We start from the raw sequence: 22,698 nt of genomic DNA, 5'->3' as shown, positions 1-22,698 counted from the left end.
GCGCGGGGCGGGGAGGGGCGGGGCTGGGACGGGCCGGGCGGGGCCGGGCGCCGCTCCCCTCCGCCCTGCTGCGCCCCGGGCCGGGTCTCAGCGTGCGCCCACCGCCGTAGCGGAGCCGGGCTGCCGCTGGCGGGGCGCGGGCGGGCGAGCGGCAGTGTCGCTGCCCGCGGGCGATAAGGCAGAGAAGGGCGATAAGGGAGGCGGCTGCGGCCGGGCGATAAGAGGGCGGGGCGAGAGCGGGCCCTGGGGGGCGTTGGGGCGGGGCCACGAAGCGACCGCTGAAGGGTCGCCGTGAGGGGCGGGGGCGGCTGAGCGCCGCCCGCCGGGGGTCTGCGCTCGCCCTGCGGGGGCGTGAGGGACGGGCGGGGCCGGGTGGGCGGCCCCGCGGGCGATAAAGCACCGCTGGGAGGCAGGGGCAGGTGTCCGTGTTGACATAGCTTTGAGGAACGGAAGAGCTGGGATGAGCTTTCCAGGTAGGAAGCAGTGGGGGGTGGAGAGCGTATTGGGATGCTCCTGCAGCACAAAGCAATGGTGAAGGATGGACTCTTGTGGAACTGCGCCGCTGATCTGTGGGTGTGCTACACATAGCCTGTCCCTCTCAAGGGACGGGCCCAGAAAGGCTCCCCTGCCTAGGAGGAGGCAAAGTACACCGTACCTGAGGTCTGGAGATGCACCATAAGTGAAAGACCGAGTGTTTTGCTAGGCTTCATCGTCTGGTTTTGTTTCAGACCTCTTGTAGTGCTGAGAAGTGTGAACTCTCATGGGAGGTTGTCCACATGCTGCAGGAGATTTGTAAGCCAGTTCTCCAGTATGTATCTGCTTCAATGGTTGTGTCCTCATCTGTAAGAGCCAGGCTGTGTCTCACCGTAGACAGGACTACTGGCTGTGTTTTCTCACCACCCTGTAGTATTAATCTGTTTTGAAAGCTCTAGCATAAAAGCACCAAATACAAGAAATGTGTACAAATTACTGGGTCAGCTGCTGAGGAACCCTCTGAAAGGCATCTCAAATTACTTGCACTTAGCGCTCTAAACAAAAGGCTGCGGTTCAGCATCAGTGTGGGGAAATGAGGGGAAAAACATCCCGGTTGCCATGGAATTTGATGTGCCCTGAGAACTGGGTTTAACATTTCCAGAGCTGGGTAGAGGATTTCAGAGAGAAATGCCACTTCTTCTGTAGTGCTCTGTAGGCTGTTGCTCACATGAAATCATTTCTGAAGGCAAAATACTTGAACACAGTTTTCTGTTGAACTCAACATTGCCCAAAATGCTGCAAAGTTGATTTTTTTAAAGGAAAATTAAGCTAAATGTCTATCCGTCCTTCTGCTTTCCAAACAAATCACCAGCATTACTTCATATAGCCTACACTGACTTCTGTAAGACTTAAAAACATGTAAGTCACTGAATAAGGGTTTCTCACTGAATGGGTCCTTAATGGGGACCTTAAGCACTGCAGATTTATCACCTCAGTAAGGCTTTTATTGTTTCTATTGCCTTTGCCTTTTACTTATGAGCAGTTGACGGTTGGTAGAAATTGACTCCTTATACCTAAAGAGGCAGCAAAGCCTGTGACAGGAATTACTTCACAGCCCCTGAATGGACACATTTTGCAAAAACAGTTCATAACCTCCCATGTCCTCAGTCCCTTCTACCTCAGTGGTCCTCAATCCCTCTAGAGTCATGGGACTGGGAGTGTGTCAGTCATGCTATGGCACAGGCATACTGGGGGATGTCATCTGAACTTCGGTTGAGGGGCAAGTATATTTCTAGTAACAGCACTGTGGAAAGGACAGGGTGCAAAAACGTTAAACTCTATTTAGAGCTGTATTGCCTCTGGCTGAAACTAGGCACAGCTGTTCATAGAGGCAAGGATGCTTGTTTTGATTCTGAGCTCCAGCACTAATTCAGGGCTGGTAGTTCATATTGCCTTCTGTACTTCAGCTTTTCTACCTGTTAGAGGGAAATGCTAATAACCCTGACTGGCAGCCAGAGATTCTGTAAAGATTAGTTGGCAATTTTGACACATTAACAACTACTCTTTCTTAAAAAAAAAATAGTGTGTCATAGTAGAAGTGAAATACAATTCTTGTATGTTTTATGTCTTAAAATATATTCTCAAATCTCAATTGGAGGAAATGTAGCTGGTAAGTAACAGCAGGCCTCAAAATAAGCTTTTCAAGGGGTTTTTGTTTCAGTTTGTATTGGATAATTATTAGGCAGCATCCCTCCCTTCTGACCATCACTCAAATCATTGGTCCCTTGCAGGGGATCTGTATTTTAAGGTAGTGCCATGGCACTAAGCTTTGCATAGCTGAAAAGGATGGAGCAGAGCCATGCCAAGCGAGCCAGTCCCTGCAGTGGGAAGTGGACACAACTGAGGTGACAGCAGAGGACAGAGACTTCACTTCCCCTTCTGCACAGCTTGTGCTTCCTTGCTGTGGACACTGTTGCCCCCAGTGCAGGCTGTGTAATGGGCATTAAACACTGCCTTTCACTTCTGGCAGCACACTGTTGTGGCTAGGATGATGAGGGGCCAGAGTGCCACGCAATTTCTGTTTATTAACAACATAAATCTTTCATTTACCTGTGCTCTGTAGAGGAAGACTGGGCAAATGCTCTGTGTGTGTCACACCTGAGAATGACTTAAATGGGTGAAACTTTGTGAAGACAGAGTTAAGTTTTGCTGTTAGTGAAAAAATAAATAACATCGATAAAGGATTGAAATCAAGGCAGAACGTATTTGAATAAATGTTATTTTTAAAGATATAAAATATTTGATAACAGTATGTAAGTGGTATAGATACCACTTGAGAAATAAATTCTTTCCTCTGTTCTTCTGTGTGAAGTGGGAGTTTTGTCTCTATAAGAGAGGATCCAAAATTAGTTTCTGTGAACATGGATAGTGAGTGATAGTGTTGACTTTGTTTTCTAATGTTTTCTAGATTTTTGTTAATATTTAATTCTTTTTACTCCTGACAATCATTTATTCTTATACTGTCATTTTGTGGGGTTTTTTTTTGTTTGTGTTTTTTTTTTTTTAAATGTTCAAATACAGTGTCTTTGTGATCTTGCATAAGAGCAATTAAAACACTTAGCAGAGATTTCTTTTTCTTGATGGCAAGTTTAGGCCACTGTTCAGTTACATTTTCTTAGAGTGAACTGGAACATCTCAATCACCTTAGGAGTTTTTTCCAAACTACATGATTCTATGTAACACTGAATGTTGCTTAGAGCATGAGTAGGAGTTGTGCTGTCTTTATCCAACTTGGCCTAACTTTTTGAGATCTAAGGTTCTCTGTGCCACTAATTTCTGTTTTTGTAACTGTTTTGGACTGGGTTCCCTTTTTTGTATTCCTGAAATAACTCTGTGAAAAGCCTTGTGACAAATCAGCATATTTCTGAATTTATTTCCCAGAACACTTAGCCTTGAGGCTATTATCTAAACTTGTTGGATTTCTTTCAGTGTTTTTAACATATCAATTCTATTTAACTCTCTGTGCATTCAGAATGCTTCTTTCAAAGGCACCTGTAGTTTTTCTAATTTGATTTTTCAGAACTTCGCCTTTGTTGCAGGCTAACCAGTGTGATACAGAGGCACTGAATGACTCAAATTAGGTGAACTACCTTTTTAAAGTGTTTTATTTTTTTCTTTCCTGTCCTGTCCCATCCCATTAAAGATAGAGAGTTGAAACTCATTGTCTAAATGGTGTTTATTTGTGTGTTTTTCCTCTGTCTGTGTTTAGTTTTCTCCAGCTCACAGTACTGCCTTTAGCCAATTCATACAAACGTCTCCACTTGCAGTGAAATTCCCTGCTGTGCAGAAGGCCCCGCTGAGATCACTGTGCTGCTGGGCTGTATGCATATGATGCAGTAGATCTTTGCCCCAAGCTGGAATTCTACCTTTGCCCCTAAATTTGCTCTTGCCTTGGCTCTAATCAGGACTACCTCTGCAGATAACAGCAAAGCTTTTGTTACTTGATTACAGCACATGTAATGTTTAGTCTGTCTGGGAGATCAATTGGCATAGCAGTGCCAGAATAGCCCTATTTTGTGGGCAGCTAAGAATGGCTTCAACAGAGACTGATATAATGACTGATATAATCCTTACATTTTTCTCTTCAGGTGCAGTAATTCTGATTTCTTTTCATGTGTAGGTCACACCTAAGAGAGAGGAGACTTAGATCCAATCAAGCTTTCAAATGTCAGCAAATATTTATGAGACTTCTGTGTTTATCATAGAACCATAAAATGGTTTGGGTTGGAAGGGACCTTAAAGACCATCCCATTCCAATTCCCCTGGCATGGACGGGGACACATTCCACTAAACCAGGTTGCTCAGAGACCCATCCAGCCTGATCTTGAACACTTCCAGGGATGAACTATCCACGACTTTTCTGGGCAACCTGTTTCAGTGCCCCACCACTCTGACAGCAAAGAATTTTTTCCTAATATCCGATCTAAATCTACTCAGTGTGAAACCATTCCCCTTATCCTGTCACTACATGCACTTGTAAAAAGTCCTCTCCAGCTCTCTTGTAGCCACCCCAGCTTTGGGTATGGAAAGTGGGCCTACAAGAAAGACCACAGACTGATGTGATTTCGCATCAAACGTCAATCAAAGGAATATGGCTGTAAATATAACAGGTATAAAGCACTGTACTTAGCTGGGAAGAAAAAGCCTTTTTCTCTGAAGAGTGTGGAACACAAATTTCAAAAAATTGTACCTGTTTTAAAGTTCATTAACTTCTCCAGTGAGCTTTTGGATAAAGGTAAAATTTTATTATGAAATTCTTCATTTCCTTTCTGTTTAGCTGATATTTTTTTTCTAGAGATGGAGAGCAAACAGGCTCCTATCCCATAAAACCTTTTTCCTTTCTACACTGGTACAGAACAGACACTTCTGAAAGATTCAACTGGAAACAGAATAATGAATACACCAACAGACAGGGTATTTATTTTTTATTTTTGAAAGAACTGCTTTCAAATCCCAACAATGCTTTGTCTGAAATAAATATTTAAATGTAACATTCCTCACATCCAAACAAGTGTGCTGAGCTTGGTCTAGCATGTGAGTCTTTCTTATAGGGGTTACGGTGAGCATTCAGTTGTACATACAAAAGACACTACTCCTGTACTAGCCAGGTCAGGAACTTATGTAGAGTCTTAGTTTTAATTCCTGGTGCCAAGTCTTGTGCATGCAGTTTGAACTTCTGTCTGTCTTACCATTGACACTGCAGATTGTAAGTACATTCTGGAATTGGTGCCTCTCCCTTTTCTCAGAAAATCTTCCTTGAGGCTGAGTAACCTTTCTCAGCAGAAATTTATTTTTCTTCAAGAAATGTCAATAAAGTGGCACTTTCCAAGAGCAAAGGTATTTTCTTAAGACATTTTTTTATCATTTTCCAAATTCTATTGTCCTGAGAAGTTTTCTCTTCACAGCTTGGTCCTTAGTGTCCCCAGTTCTAACTTTGTCATTTAGTAGTAATAGATTTTTTTTTTTTTTAATTTTTTTTCCTGATGCCTAAGATAAAATTATTGCAGGAAAGCAACTTTCAAGTGCTGCATGTGTTTTAGAGTTCTGCATGCATTCCCTCCTCTTTTGTACTCAGTTCTGTCTGTACTTCCCCAGTTTTCTTGCTTGTATGCCTACAGCATCTTTGCAAAACATGGAAGGGCTATTCTTCGAATGGAGAAAAGAGATAAAGAACCAGCAAGTGCTTTTACTGTTGGTGAAAAGACACCTGAGCAGGCTGTGTGATCACTGACCTCATGAGCCAGGCAACCACCTCCATGCAATAATACCTTAATGGACCAGTATGGACTGGTGCATACAGGTTCAGCGGTGCTGTGCCATGTGTGTTTTGTGGCTTCGGAATCTGCAGCTCAGAGCACTCTGCATTGTTCTCTGCTGTGAACTGTAAACATGTCCTGAATGACTTCTCCAAGATCCCACAGGAAGCCAGTGGCAGAGGAGGGATATAATGTGAGTTTTCTCCTAAGCAGCAAGCCAACCTTCTTTATTTTGGTTTCTAGGCCACATAAATTGTAAGTGAATAAAAATTCTGTGCACGTGGAAAGACTTCAATATTTTTTTGAAAGTAGGTTAATTCCTATAGCAAGGTATGTTTGGGGGACTGGAGAGGACTGACTGGAAAAGGATTAGCTGTGCTAAAGAAATAGTTTCTTTTCACTGTTGGAAATGCTTTACTGAAGTTAGAGTAGAAATGCATAGATCAGTAGGACTATATTGATCTGCTCTGTTATGTCATCGATTGAAAAGAATATAGGAATTTGTTAATATTCTAATACACTGAGAAATGTATTAGAAGAATATTTATAAAAGGTTTCACCAAAAACAATGGTCTATGACTATAAACAAATGGTGCCTTCTTTTTGTAAGGGTTAATCTCCTTGTTCTTGATTCCCTTTCCCTGTTACTATCTCACAGTCTTATCATATGTTCCCTGATTTGCTGAAACCTGCTAATTTAGTAATTATACACTCACATTCAGTTTTGCATTACATTTTTTTAAGGCATCATATGAAATGTGCTTGATGCACACAGTGACGTCTGTTCAGACAGGGGAGAGAATTTATCATTGCAGGTTTTGCAGATGAGGTTGGGGTTTCATGAAAATGAAGGTGTAGTACAAAAAGCTGATTTCATTTTTCAAACTGGCTGTAAACTAAAAAGGTACATTTTCCAAGGGAATACCTTGTAAGATATATGGAGAGAGATGGCAGGTAGTCAGCTTCATTGGGATAGGGGTGGGGTGCCCAACTGAAATGCAGGTATGAAATTGCATGCAGTGTGGGGAACAAACGAGAGGAACTAGAGATGTGTGTGTGCCTGCAGGGCTATGATCTTACTGGCATCACAGAGATGTGGTATATACCTATATATAGTGACTTTGTCCCTCTGCTCTGGTGAGATGGTGAGACCCCCCTGGAGTGCTGCATAAGAAGGGTCATGAAGATGGTCAGAGGGCTGTAACACGTCTCCTGTGAAAGCAGGCTGGGAGAGCTGGGGCTGTTCAGCCTGGGAAAGGGAAGGTTCTGGGAGAACTCCTAGCAGCCTTCTGGTACCTAAAGGAAGACTGTAAGAGAGCTGGAAGAGGGACTTTTGACATGGGCATGTAGTTACAGGACTATGGTGGAATGGCTTCAAACTGAAAGAAGGTAGGTTTAGATACTAGGAAGAAATTCTTTACTATGAGAGTGGTGAGGCACTGGAGCAGAGAAGTTGTGGCTGCCCCATCCACAGAAATGTTCAAGGAAGGCCAGGTTGGAAGGAGCTCTGAGCAGCCTGTTCTAGTTCAAGGTGCCCCCTGCCATGGCTGGAGGTTGGAACTGGATGGTCACTAAGGTCCCTTCCAGCTTAAAACATTCTAAGATTCTATGATAAGGAATATACTGCAGGGATCAAGGCTCACACTTTGGGTGTATAGTGGACTTTGCAGAGGCTTAAGAGGTGTTGCTTTCCACCCAAGATGTTCACTTTATTGCTGTTTGAATTGGAAATTAAGTGAACAGTTAATGTCTGTGCCTGTAACTATGGAGTTGATCTTTTTACCCTCTCCAGCTGAAAGTGGTGCTGAATCTGAGTCTCAGCTCCAAAACATCTTGACCTATGTGTATTTGAAAGCTACTTCAGGCTTACAAAGAGGTTGTGTTTGGGAAAACTTTGTGCCCTATTTGACATGTTCTCTATTTCTCCGTAGCGATCATTTAGCTGTTTGTTTGTTTGTTTGTTTGTTTTTTCCCTCGGGAGTAAATTACCGTGGCGGTGGGCATGAGACCGAAATGGGTTGAGTGACATCTAGTGGTTAGGAATGAAAATGTATAGGATCAAGTGTTTTTCCCGCAGGACAACGAAAAAGTAAAGCAATTCCTAAAAATGGACTGGGATTAACTTAGAATTTAGAAAACTTGAAATTTAGAGAACATTTCCAATAAGTGCAACTTCTTCAGTCTGCCTCTGTAAGCAGTAACTTTCCTGAATGATGTCTGATGCCAAGGAGTGAATTTGATGTCTGGTGCCAAGGCCAGTTACTCTCAACACATTCTAGTGTCTTCTTGTGTCTCTTTCTCATTTCACTGCTTGCTTGGTTTTAGGAATATTTTTACATGGCTCTCCCTTTGCCACAACTGTATGAAACTTTCATACTGTTTCCTGATGATTAAATTTTTTTTAGGCCATTGGAGAGATGTGATCTCATGAATAGCTCAGTTGTGAGAAACTGATCTTGGTAAAGATCAAGAGTTTTGTACTGCTGAGAACTCAACTGTCTTATTTGTTATTCCCAGTGTTAGAAGAGTTGACACTGTTCACTGTTCACTTCCACTGGGAAGGATGCTAGTCCAGGTCTTTGCTATCTCAGACAACCTGATTGAATCGATTCTGTCCAACGGTACAGAGTGGAATATACCTGTATGATGCCTGGTAGAGGAAATGGATAGCTTTAATAGCTTCTTTCCTCTTGTAATTTCCAGTGATTTCTTTCCTAGGCAACTGGACCAGTGTAATTCATCTTGCTATCAAATAAATACTTATGGACAAATTCCAGCTGGCCAGTTGCCACTGAAAAGGGAGCTAGATAAAATCTCTGTCACTCTAGGGCAGTGCTTGGCTCCCTGTGTTATACAACACTATGCTTTCCGGTTAAATTTGGAATGCTGAGAAACGAGCTAGTGTATGGTCATATTTTTTTAGATTTCAGTGATGAAAATGTTGTGCCTTTCTACTTGCCTTGCAGGCTTCAGAGAAAATGGAAACAGATGTTTCCTCAGACTTGAGAAAGGAGTGGGCTCCACTGAAATTAGATTCATCTTTCTTATGGCTTCCTGGGAAGTCACAAGCATATTCAGAAATCCGCCCACCCGTCCATTACAGTATGAAGCTGGGTAAGTTGTTTGGACTAGTGACCACTGCATATGTAGTTATGGAAAATTCTGGGAAAAGAGGTGGCATTTAATACGTAGGAGGAGCAGTAGCGATATCAATCTGTCTGGTCTCATGAGTCTGATTGGGCCTTGCATACATCCAGATAACTCTGGCCAGCTCTGTTTCCTCTCAGTTCTTCAGGGGTGCAGAAATGGAGAGAGGAAGATAAAGGAGTATGTGGCGCACATGCTGTGTGTGTTAGTAACATATCCGTCACAGCTGTGGGATCTGAAAGGAAAAGGAAGGAAGCAGGTGAAATCTGTTGTGCTCAGAGGAAGCCAGCAAATGGAGTGCTAGCAAATGACAGATTTTTTCTTTAAAAATCTGGGCTCTCATATTGTGAGAGTGGGACAGGCATGCCATTGTTAGATACCTCCTTTGAAGCTGTAAATTGAGCTAACGTGTTTGGTTGCAAGTTTGGGGGAGAAATTCATACCATAGCAGGGACAAAACCTGGTGCCATCATTGAGTTCCTCTGGAGTGGGGAGTATTATGGACAGGAGCTGCATGTAGGGAAAAAAAGCAAGGAAATTTTTTGCAAGAGTTCAGTAGTTATAGCTACTGGGATATAACAGAAACAATTCTGAATTTAGCTTCAACGCTCTGCATGGCAGAAGCAGTTCTTCAATGTGTAGGCCTACTGCATTAATACTTCTGCACAGGTTTTTAAAGTACATGTGGTCTGACAGCGATTACAGGGGAAGCCATGCCAGCTGCCTTTCCTGCAGTGAATCCAGACTCAGGCCTCCAGTGCCCATGACTTTCTCCAGTCATGGCTTCATGCATAAAAGTGTAAGAAATACCTTATTGTGTCAAACCTATGGCCCACCTAGACTGGTATCTTTGCCTTGGACAGTAGCAGCAGGCAATACTACATGGAGCTAGGACATGATCCTGGCCATTCATTTGTTCATTCCCATCATTCTTTCTCAGCATCCACAGTCACTGAATTAAAATCTCTGGGAAGTATACCTGTGGCCATTCCCTTACCCATTTTGGAATGGCTGTCCATAAATAAATTCTTTTTTTATAGCCTGCTTTTTTTGTCTAGCCTGCTGATATTATTGGTCTCCTAGTCCCACATCACCAAAATTTCACTATAGCTGTGTTTGCAAAATAAAATTATTTCTTTTGTTTGTTTGAAACCTATCTTGCATGTAGTTTGAGTGAGTGTCCATACTTGTAGTATTGCAAGGTTTGGTGAGTAACAATCTGCTCTCATTTTCTCGACTACCTTCATGATCTTGCAGTTGTCAGTTGTATCCCCCTCAGCCTGCATGTCTTCAAATTAAGGAGAGAAATCTCTCCTCATAATGCAGCTGCTCCATCCCCTAAATTCCTGTTGTACAATTTATGTGCTCGCATGAAACACGAGTGCTTAAATGTGGACACAATTCAGTCGCTCAGTAGCTACATATCCCAGCTGTCTGTCACAAGGCAGAGTTGGCTGCCCAGTTAAAACAGCCAGAGTGATCATAGCATAACTCTTTTTTGAGCACCTTCTATCTGACCGTTTTTAAAGCTGTAGCAAGCAAATTCCAAGAACACTTGTGGGATGAATGGCAGCAGCTTTCTCTGTGGGTGGAGACTGGCCAATTCACAGCCATCCCTACAGATGTTCTGCTTTTTCTTGGCCTGAAACCAACTGTTACAAAAGGCCAGCTCCTCACTTGTTGCTTGTGGAGTTTCTGGTCACTTGGGTTACAGTGCTGGCCAGACACCCATTTGTACTTTTTGTGGTGATTCCTGCTGGTCTCAGTGCTGACCAGGTGTCTTGGGGTGACCTTATGATGTGTATCCCATATCGCTGCCCTATGCCCAGAAATTAATTTTTTGTGCCTTTCTATGCCTTTAAACTGAGCCTGAGAGGGGGAAGGAAAAACTGAGCAAAACTTTTTCAAAGCAGTTTGCAGCTTGTCCAAGGTCACGCAGAGACAGTGACTTTTTTTTTCCAGCTGCGGCAGGGGAGCGAGGAAGCACCTGGCTTGTGTTTTTTTCCAGTCCGCTTTTGGCCAGTTTCAGTTTCTTTTTCTCCAGAGAGAGACTGAGAGTTGAACTTTTTTTTCCTTTCCTGGAATTTCGGATTTTCTCCCTTTTCTACTGGACTGCTTCAACCTCAGAACACATCAGGAGGACTTTCCACTGAGCACAGAGGGCCTGGCCCTGGGCCAAGCCCCAGCTCCGAGGAGACCAAAGGGAAGACTCCAACACTTTCCCAGGTTTTTTCTCCACAGCAAAAGATTTTATTATTTATCATTATTTTCCTTTTCCCGTGTGTTTGTTAAATAAATAGTTTTTATCTCTTTCACTTTCCTTCGAGGAAAATTTACTTTTTCCCAAACCTGGTGGGGGAGGGATGGTAGGGATGGTGGTGACCTGCCTTCTCTCAGAGGATATATTTCTAAGTTTGGCCAAACCAGAACACCAGGTAAAGTAACTTCTACTTCTCGGTAGTTAGTACCCTTGCTGTATGTCACGGGATAGCCACAGTGAGAATGTGGTCAGCTGCAGGGCAGATACATGTAGCAGTCAAACTTGGAGGCACTTGCACTGATTTTGTCCAGGACACTGATGCCCTCTAGATTGAGAAGTGGATCTTTAGAGGAAGTTGATGCTGCAGGCAGCATCTATCAGTTCACTAGTCCCTGGAACGGGTGGAAGTTAGCTTCCAGTGGTGTGGTTATGATAAAACTGGTTCTTGTATGTTATCATTCTTGACTTCTGGCAGCTTATTGTATATTAAGATGTCTTGGTTCATTGAAAATAATGCAAGTATTTTTTTTAATCAATCAATTTTAATAAATTGATGAGTTATTTCTTTCATGGATGACTGAGTTGCTCTTCTTGGGAACCCATGTTGAAAAAAGGTCCTTTTCTCAGTTTTAGATCCTGTAACTGATTTGACAGAATAACAAAAGAAAGGCTAAAATGTTAAATCTCATTATATGAGTAGGAATCAAAGGGTGTAAAAGAAAAGATAGCTAAGACTAACACTTGGTCTAACTAAACATGTATGACTAGTCTGGTAAGCAGAAGACTGCAAATGGAAACTTGCTGTATTTTTTCTCTTTTAGAAAAGCAAAGATTTAAAGAATAGAATGAGAGCAAGTATTGCTTTTAGATATTAATACAAATCACTGATTGTGTCCTTCTGCTCTCACCTTATTGCTGATTTTGCCATATTCACATGCGATCAGTGTGAGCTACAATGTTTTGCATTGCAGTGACCCAAATTGTGTAAGGCACAGGGCACATCTTCTCTATGAGGTTCTATAAACACAGTGCTATGAAACCTGCAGCACCTTTTCTAGATGCACTCTGAATTGGAGTGTCTTCCTGTCTCTTAATAAGAATAATACTCCCCAGAGTCAATCTCCTATGTCTCTAGCTGCGACATTCTCCCTGCCAAGAATGTAACCTTGTTCAGCCTTTGCACCAAATGGTGTCCTGGAAGCTTTGTAGGTCAAACTAAGACATGACTACACACCAGAATAAACTCTCACAGAAAACTAGTGAAGAATAAACACATACACAGTTGGTTTACCCCGATCTCACATCTTTTGTTCTCAAAACACCTTCTATATCTTAGGATATAAAACTGTCACTATAAACTGTAGACTCAGCATAGTTATTATAATGAATGATAATTTCCCTTCTCACAAATTCTCACTATTTCACACTAGCAATTATCTATCTCTTTTCCTGAACAGAAGGAGACCAGCTGCTTTTTCTCTTGGAAGCTTTACCAATGCTTATCGAAGTCAATGCAGTCAAAGCTGTATTCAAAGAGGAGTTTTGATCTTGCAGGCTTTATCTTTTTTTCAATTCTATGTTTCATCTAATAAAAACTACTACGCTGGTGTACAAACTCATCTTAGAATAGTTTGCAGCTACAGTGATGCTAATGCTGTAAGGAATAAAAGTGACTCAGGGCAATTGCTCCCTCTGCTGTGTAATCCTCCTGCCAGAAGTTCTGCCCAGTGGTTGTTCAACTTTGCTTTTCCTGTGACACAGTTATGTTGCTGGGTGTTGGTGCCTTGTGCATAGTAGAAATTTTGAGAAACCCTCAATCCCTGGACTTTCAATACTAGAACACTAATTTTTTTAGTCCCAACAGTTAAAGAAAAAAATCACATTTTAATATTTATAAATATTATCATAACAATAAAAATTTTTAACAACAAAATAACTGTAAAATATTTTGAAATCTGCAAGATTCATTCAAAGATTCATTTATGAATCTTTTAAATACAGTATTTCTAGGATTTTGGTTTTATGAAGCAACACTACACAAAGAAATTTTTGATTTACAGGAAAATGGGAAAATCCAGTATTTTCAGTACTTTCAGATTTTCATGTACAGAAAATACACTTCTTCTTGAGAACCTTCCATATAGCACAGATAGTGTTAATAAAATCCCTCATTTGTATTTATGTAGCATAGACAGAGCTAATAGGCTAATCATTCCTTAGTGGTGGTGGGTTTTGGGTTTGGGTATTTTTAGCTTTTAGTGTTTTTATTTTGTTATCCTTCTTCTGGGAAAATTTGGTTTTTAAGGAACAGACAAGGATCTCAATATTGTTAATGTTATTCCTGTGGTAGACAAGATGTTTCAAAAGGGAAACAACATCTGGAAAGTCATGCAGCAAACACCTGATCTCTTGAAGACTGTTTTCCAGGCAGATGCCCAAGGAAGAGCACTCTCAACTCTTGCAACTTCCTTGCCCTGATACTTGTGAACTGCATTGTCACAGGGGAGTGCAGCTTCAGAATGCTGGGGTTCCAGGTGTGCTTCAGATGCATCCAACATACAAAGAGCCACAAAAGTCTGAAGCAGAGACTTGTTCTCACTACTGCAAAGCCCACCAGTATGTCCTGAGCAATCATGTACCATTAGATGGCTCTCAAACTATAGAGAACACTTGCAACATTGAGTCATAGAATATTTTGGGTTGGAATGGTCCTTAAAAGATCATATTGTCAACACCCTTTCACTGAGCAGGGACATCAACTAGAAGAGGTTGCTCAGAGCTGTGTCCAACCTGACCTTGTATGTTTCCAGGAATGGGGCATTTCTGTGGGTAACCTGTGCCTGTGTTTCACCACCTTCTTCATAAAAAAAAATTCTTCCTTATATCTATTCTAAATCTACCCTCTTTTAATTTAAAAACATTATCTCTTGTCCTACGACAGGACTTACTAAAAAGTCTGTTCCCATCTTTCTCATAAGCCCCCTTTAACCACTGGAAGGCCACAATAAGGTCTTCCCAGAGCTTTCTCTTCTCCAGACTGAACAACCCCAACTCTCAGCCTTTCCTCATAGGAGAGATATTTCATCCTTCCAATCATTTTTGTGCCCCTTTTCTGGACCCACTCCAACAGGTCACTGTCCTTCCTGTGCTGTGGACCCCAGAGTGGATTCAGTGTTCCAGTTGGGGTCTCATTAGAGCAGGGCAGAGGGGCAAAATCACCCCCAGCCTGCTGGTTATGCTGCCTTTGAGGCAGCCTGGGATGTGTTTGGCTTTCTGGACTGCGGGTGAATGTTGTCAGTTCATGTGCAGCCTCTCATCCACCAGCACCCTCAATTCCTTTTCCTTTTCAGCTACTCTCAATTCCTTCATTCCCCAGTCTGTATTGATACCGGGGGTTGCCTCAACTCAGGTGTAGCACCTTGCACTTGGTTTCATGAGGTTCCTGTGGACCTACTTCTTGATTTTGTCCAGGTCCCTCTAGATGGCATCCTGTCCATCAGGCATGTCACCCACACCACTCAGCTTGGTGTGATCTGCAAACTTGCTGAAGGTGCACTCAATGCCACTGTCTATATCATTGATGAAGATATGAAACAGTGCTCATCCCAGTCTGAGGGACACCACTTGTCACTGATCTCCATCTGGACATTGAGTCATTGTCCACTTCAGCCAATTCCTCATCTGACAAACAGTCCATTCATCAAATCCATATCTCTCCATTTTAGAGAGAAGGGTGTTGTGAGGAACTGTGTCAAAGGCCTTACAGATGTCCAAATAACATCCATAGCTCTTCCCTTGTCCACTGATGTAGCTCCTTCATCACAGAAGGCCACTGGCTCACTTGTCTTCTTGTTGACAGATTTCCAGTTTCCACTGCAGGCTGGGAACTCCTCACAGGTGTATGAGCACAGCATATTTATCATGATGTTCTAGTCGGCTTATAATGGGATCTGGAATGGGAGACAGTATTGCTGCTGGTTTTTGATCTGTTTTAAATACATCAATGCCTGTCTTTGAAGTTAATGCCTTTAAAATCATAGTGTAATACAGCTTCACTGGAATATCTTCTTCCACAAGCCACAGCTGGTTACTTTGAAAGTTTAAGAGCAGGCTCCTCTCACATGCACAGGATGTAGGACTACCTTATTCTTATGCCTTTCCCTAGGCGTCCATCTTTGGTCTCTGTTCACAGCAGCATGGACAGCAAGATGAGTTCCTTACATGCCTCTGTTCAGGCTGACTGTTTCGGAGTTGAGTCTGCTCTGGGATTGCACATTCAGCGACTATGAGGTAGTGTAGGAGACAAGTTATCAGGCTAGACTGGCCTTTGGTCTGACCCAGAACAGTTCTTGTATCTTCCATCTCTGTTCTCTTTGCTGGGTGAACTTTGCAGAATACCTTGTAGGTCAGCCAAAGGTGTAGCCAAAGAAGAGAAATGTTTCAAGACCCATCTCAATGAACCTTTTATTTGTAGTCGCCAGACATTTGGCTTTCTTATTTCCATTAACATGGCTGTAGTCTTTCCATCTGGCTTTTCCAGGCATGAAAGGTTTACCCAGAGGGTGGATTGTATCCGTGACAACAAGTAAAGATGTGCTGTCTGTTTCTATTCACCTCCCCCATTGTATTGCTGGAGTTTTTACATTCTATGGACTGAAAATTAAACAAATACTGAACTGAGTCCACTGATAAGAAAAAATGATCTCACAAAGACAGGCACTGAGGATATGTGTACTTGAATATGTGATTAGCAAACAGATCTGTGATATCAGCCCAAGGAGACACTGAGCTTGTATGTGGTTTGAGTTTTCTGCATTTTTGCTTGGTATCACGCTGTGTTTGCTGGAAATGCGGAAAGTGCAGATAAAGAAAAATGTAAAGATCAGTTAGTGAAAACACTAACCCATGTTGTTTTCTTTTAGATTTAGAGTGGTAAAATTATGTGCCAAAGTAGTTGAAGGGCTATTTCTGCCCAATTTACAAAATAAAATCTGATATAAAAACTCCTTTATCTGCTTCTTTCTGTTTCTGAGTAACCTTCAAGTGTGCAGTGAGTTCAGAACTGACATAAACTTAGCTAGATGTCAATGTTATATGGATATTTCATATTCTGACACTCTGGGAGTACAAGGTTGTGATGGCTTAAAAAGTTGAATCTGGAACACTGCTGAATGCTTATGTGCATGTAAAAATATATAGGGAGGTGTCAGCCAGAGTACACAATAATCCATAGCCATTGATTAAATGTATGTTGAAATAGTGTGTTCCAGTGTTTGCCCACCAACACAGTAAACTTTTCTTATGTTTAAATGGAGCTTCCTGTGTTTCACTGTGTGCTCATTGTCTCCTGTCCTGTCACTGGATACCACTGAGAAGAATCTGGTTCTGTCTTCTTTCCTCTTTCTGAATAGGTATTTTTGCACATTTGTAAGATCCTCCTCACACCTTCTTTTCCTCAGGTTAAACAATTTTACCTCTCTCAACTTCTCCTCCTATGATAGGTGCTTCAGACTCTAAAACATCTTTGTGGCTCTTGTGCTGGGCTTGCTACACTATGTTCAAGTCTCTTGTTCTGGGAAGCTCAGTTCTGGACACAGCACTCCAGGCAGAATCTCGCCAGTGCTAAGCAGAATGGAAGGAACACCTTCTTCAACCTGCTGGCAATGCTCTCCCTCATCCAGTCCTGGAGACTATTTGCCTTCTTTGCCACAAGGGCACATGGCTGGCTCATATTCAACCAGTATCCCTAGATCCCTTTCTTTAGAGTGTCTTTCCAGCTAGTCAGCCCCAGCTTGCGCTGTTGCGTGTGGTTATTTCACCCTTGATGCAGGATTTGGCATTTCACACTGATAATTTTCATGACCTATTGACCAGGGTCCTTCTGATGGGAGCACAAACCTCTGGTGTGTCAACCACTCCTCCCAAGTTTGTACCATCCCCAAGATTGCAGAGGGTGTACTCTGTCCCATTGTCCAGACCATTAATGAACATGTAAAATACTGCATCAACCCCCGACATACACTATTAGTAACAGGCCTCCAGCTGGGCTTTGGGCCATTGATCACAACCCTTTGAACCCTTTGATGGTTCAGCAGGTTTTCACTCCACCTTATAACCCATTTATCCAGCCCATGCTTCATCACCTTCTGAGGAATTGCACAGAGTTAGTTAACAAATGCCAAGTATGAATAGGAAAGTGAATCCTTGCTCTTGTACGATATATAACATATTTATTGGATAGACAGTAGCAAAGTGTTTCTGCTGAATTTGTTTGATTTTCAGTTAACAGAGAAATTCACAACTCCTGCTTTGTTATTTCTGCATGGCTGAGAGCAGTGTCAGGTTAATTTTGTTATAAAGAGTGAATTGATCACTATTCACTGCATAGCTGATTCAGTGAAAGTATGAATTCAGTTATATAAATTATTTAATTTTATGTATTGCATGTAGCTAGGCCATCTCTAGAAAGCTGTGTAAACAATATTAAATTGTGTGAGGATTTTCCCCAACTTTTAAAATAGTTTCATTTTCAAAAACTTAATTGTCCTTTTTGCCAGGTCAGATCATGAGTGAGCTCGTGTGAGTGAACTCATATTACTGTATCACCTGGAGGGCAGAGAGTTTTGCATGAGATCTCTGTGCAGAATAACAGCAGAAACTGAATTATTGCTCTTTCTGAGAGCACTTGCTTGATATCCTAATCTCTTGTGTAGGGGGAATCAAGAGCTGTTTCTAGGACCCATCTAACTGAGCCACAGCTAGATCTCAAAGAACCAGCTCCTCCAAACTCCATGCGAGGTCTCCACACACTTTGATGCTTTCCAAGTGAATTTTTCACTGTCACAAAGATTGCTGCTTGCTATTTTAAAATGATACTTCTGGTTCTCAAACTTGGGAGTGAGAATATGTTCCTGTTAAGGTGTTGGATGATATGATTGAAACACTTTTGTCCCTGGTTGGAAAAGAAAGGTCAAAAACCTTCCAAAGTACTTCTTCCAGGAGGCTGATGCAATGCAGTTGGCTCTGAAACAAGCCCCATGCTAAGAGATTCTGGTTTTGGAAAAGGAGTGTGTTTGAATATTGCAGCTCTGGACAGTCTCTGTTTTTAAGACCAGTGTGATTTCAGGCATTAGTCCCTGTCAGATACACTGAGAGAACATAATGGACCTGATCTGTGAAAGCCTGCAGTGAGCAGCTGTATTGTGAGCTCTGCCAACAGGCTAAGGTGCTCAAGCAGGAGGAATCCAGAAGCAGCGCTGCTGTTCCAGCTGCCACCAGGTGCTGCTCTGCAGGCAGGCTTTCTTGCCCTCTTCTTGTCACCCAGGCTGGGAAGAGGAGTCAGCAATTAGTGACTAGTGCTTGGAGTACTCAAGGCTAGGCTTGGGCTTAGACCAGGCTCCACATATCTTGTGAGTCAGTACAATTGTTCTCAGGGATGGTCCCATGTTTCCCACCAAGCAGAACTCAGATAGCTTGGTAACTCTTCAGTAAGCACTGACCTGAGCACCTCTAGAACCCACTAGTTTAAGCACCTCTAATCAGCTTTCCTTCTGCTACATGCCTCAGCTTTCTCTATAGATATGCAGGGCCTGCCTATATATACAATGCTTGGTACTGATGGAGAAGAGAATGAAAAAGTTTTTGGAAGTGCTTGAATGGATGCTGGTCTGTTCTTGTGATTGCCTCACCCCTCCATAAAGGCAGGCAAATACTGAGAGTAGCTCTGGATTACTAATATAAAACCTGAAATGCACTTGCCATTTCAGTGTACTTTTGTTGGTTTGAAACCACTTTCTAGTGGAAGATTCCCTGCCCATGGCAGGCAGGTTGGACTAGATGATTTTAAGGTCCCTTCTAACCCAAACCATTCTGTTATTCCATGAAACTATGTTGTTGTGAACAGGTTGATTGAAAGATCTCATTGGAAATAGTGAGTTTAATGTGGAATGGTCCCACAAAGAGAAAGTGGAGCTTCTTGGCAAGAAATTTATTCCAAAACTGCATTATATTTTGCTGGAGAATGGAAGCAAGATTATATGTGTTACAAAACACATATAAGGAATTCATTGTACATAGGCTCCAGATCAAGATTATTCACATGAATTATTCAGTGGATTATTTTACTTGAACAAAAGTGGGTAACAAAGGACAGGGGTGAGCTACCAAATGTTTGGAGACAAATTCCATCTTAGTGAACTCTCTTCATGTTTGCTTGACTTTGCTTAGTTTCTCTTCTATGAGAAAATTTAGTGTAGTCCTGTGAATAGGGGCCATGGGACTCCTATTACTTGACTTCTGCAGGTTTTTATTCCTTTATGAACTGCATTATAAACCCACTTTCAAAACTATTTTCATTATAGTTGTGACTATTTTCATTATCGGAAGCAGCGGACTAAAATAAAATGGTGAGACTGTAAGTGACAGGTCTGAAGCCAAAGAGGGAATTGTTAATTGAAACGATTAGTACTGAAGGTTTCTATCACTTCTGATCACTTGTGAGCAGGAATTGGTTTGAGAGAAGTTACAGAGAGTGTGATACTGAAGAAAATGAGGGAATTAGGGAAGATTAACACTTTTCATATCAAAGAAGAGCTGAGAAATACGCAGCCTCAACTTTCTAGTCCTCCATACTAAAAAAAAAAAAAAAAATTAGTATTTTTCCAGAGAAAAAATTAGCAGATGTATCCTGATTCTGCCATCAAGATCAAATAACTTTTCTATGTGTATCAGTGTCTTCTTTGCAAAATGAGGATAAGGGTATTGGGCAGTTTTTGTAAGGTGCTTTGAGATCTGTAACAGTAAGTGCAGGCTAACACAGCACTACTCTCCTTTGATGCTGGATGCTCACCATGATGCAGGACTAACAAGTTGCTGGTTAAATGATTGTAGGACATAGGAGCATATGACATAAACAGTGACATTTCTGATTTTGCATAAATTCATGTGATTTATTCTGTTTCCTTTTGTATTTTTTTCCCATGGGAGAAAATCAGGCAATTGCTTTTTCCAGTGCTGAGGATAAGCTACAAAGCTGATTCTGATGAAAAAATAGCCTATGATCTCTTGATGATTGATCAAAGCAGGTGATTTTGGACTTGGTTTTAATATATTATTTAAACAATATGCTAAATAAAAAAGCACTTGAATAACTTCACATTTGTTTTACCTTTATAGTTTTTAGCTTTTTTTTTTTTTTAATTAAAACAAGTAAATTTGTAGGTTTTGCTCTGGTTTTCCCAGGCCTGTTGACATCAGTTCTCTCCTTGAGCCACTGCACATAGGAGTACAGTTCACATGGTACCATCTAACAGCTCTGCTTTTTCCCAGAAGTGTCAGATCTCCTTGTGTATGTTGTAAAGGCCTCTTCTGTGTGGGTGTGAATGGATTCCATAGGTATTTATGGATGGGGGATAGAAATGGACACCAGAAGAGAGTGAATCAAAGAGAATAAAAGAGTGTGCTAAGAGGTCGTGTCTGAAAGTCTCTCAGAACCTGATTAGCTCCAGAGTCAGTAATGCTGTTGAATCCACAAGCATGGATATATTAGCATGTGAGAGAGCCAAATCTGTTAAGGCCACCAGGCCTCCAGCAACCATCAAGATCAACAGTGGGATGCTGTTGGGGTTTTAGGAGCTCTCCTGGTTTGTTTTTTTTTTTCTGTTAAAGGAATTTTCCCCCATACATGTTGCTAGGGGGCCAAATGGCTGGGTATTTAAGAAAAACAAAAGAGCTGGCTACTCTTTTATTTCACCTGGGTGTGTGGGCAGTCGCTCTCCAGCATTTGGACAGAGAGGGAGGCTGCTTTCTTTGGCTGCTTTTCCTTCTGCTGGAGAAGCCCCGGGTTCCCAAAGCCCACCTTCCCCACCCCGCTGGGAGCTGGGCTGTGGCCGCCCTGCCCTGCCATGGCTCTGAGCCTTCGCTACGTTGTAGCCCTGCTACGTTGTAGCTCTGCTCGACCTGCCTACCCAGACCTCCGGGGGGTTCCCCATTTGGATACACCTCTTCTGCCAGCTGGGATTTGTACTCGTTCCTGCCGTTTCCAGCGTGCTGTTCCAGCCTGCTGTTCCCGAGGGTCCGGCTGGACACCGGGATCGGCTGCCCAGGGGTTTGTGAAGCCTTTGTTCCATCCCTTCCCGGGATCCCAGGCTGCCTGTACCGGTTTGGCCAAATTTAGAAATATATCCTCTGAGAGAAGGCACAACCACCCCTCCCCCACCAGGTTCGGGAAAAAAAAATTTTCCTCGAAGGAAAGTGAAGAAGATAAAACTATTTATTTAACAAACACCCGGGAAAGGAAAATAAGGTTAAATGGTAAAATCTTTCACTGTGGAGGAAAAACCTGGGAAAGCGTTAGAGTCCTCCCTTTGGTCTCCTCGGAGCTGGGGCTTGGCCCAGGGCCAGGCCCTCTGTGCCTGGTGGAAAGTCCTCCCGATGTGCTCTGAGGTTGAAAGCAGTCCAGTAGAAAAGGGAGAAAATCCGGAATTCCAGAGGAGGAGAAAGCAAAGTCCAACTCTCAGTCTCTCTCCGGAGAACGAGAAACTGAAAACCACTGGCCAAAAGCTGACTGGAAAACAGCAAGCCGGGTGCTTCCTCGCTCCCCTGCCGCAGCTGGGGGGAAAAAACCCTGCTATCTTTATATGACCTTGAACGAGCTGCAAACTGCTTTGAGAAAGTTTTGCTCAGTTTTTTCCTCTTCCCCCTCTCAGGCTCAGTTTGGAGGCATAGAAAGGCACAAAAATTAATTTCTGGGCATAGGCAGCGATATGGGATACACATCATAAAGTCACCCCAAGACACTGCCAGTGCCGCGTGCTCCCCGAGCTCGCTCCGGAGCGCCCCCTGCAGCCGCGGGGGAACCATCGCACCTGCCCTGCTCACCGGGAGCCGCCAGCGCCCCTGCCGGCTGCGAGCGGAACTGCACCCGAGGGGAAAGGGCCCGACAGCCGAGAAGGCTGGCACTGGGTTTGTGATTGCTGTTACTGCCAGAGTTATTGTTGTTTGTTTGGCTGGTTATACACATATAGATATATAATAGTAAAGAACTGTTAGTCCTATTTTCCACATCTTTGCCTAAAAGCCCCTTGATTTCAAAATTATAACTCGGAGGGAAGGGGGTTGCCTCTGCCATTCCAAGGGAGGCTTCTGCCTTCCTTAGCAGACACCTGTCTTTCAAACCAAGACAGATGCCCAACTCACATGGCACCTGAGGCAGTGGTGGCAGCTCTCTGCAGAGAGAAACTACAGGTTCAATACTAGATGAGACAAGGGACCACTTGAAACACTTTCTGAGCCCCTCTAGAAGCCTTTTTTGTATTAGTATTGTTTTCTGCTTCTGATGGAATGGCTGGTGTTGGCCTCCCAGCTGTTGCTCCAGTCTGGGAACTACAAGTTACTGTGTTGTTGTGAGCTTTGTAAAGGGGATGTATTGTGTGTAGTTATCTGCTATTGAAATTAACAGCTTGATTTTATTATTAACAACAGCTTTATTTAAAAAAAAGTGTC

General features: G+C 42.6%; 1 long non-coding RNA gene across 1 annotated transcript in view; it reads left to right on the top strand.

Annotated features, from left to right (window-relative positions):
• Positions 1-351: 351 nt before the first annotated feature.
• Positions 352-22,698, top strand: part of LOC121673656 — a 121,672-nt gene continuing 99,325 nt past the window's right edge. Inside the window, exons 1-2 of the long non-coding RNA XR_006019268.1 lie at positions 352-473; positions 8,756-8,903. This is a non-coding gene — a long non-coding RNA (uncharacterized LOC121673656). The remainder of the gene's footprint in view (positions 474-8,755; positions 8,904-22,698) is intronic.

Source organism: Corvus kubaryi, unplaced genomic scaffold, assembly GCF_017639235.1.
Source record: "Corvus kubaryi isolate FWS band 111438036 unplaced genomic scaffold, C.kubaryi_AGA036_p1.0 66, whole genome shotgun sequence".
Lineage (NCBI taxonomy): Eukaryota > Metazoa > Chordata > Aves > Passeriformes > Corvidae > Corvus > Corvus kubaryi.
This window is presented reverse-complemented; position numbering and strand designations above follow the sequence as displayed.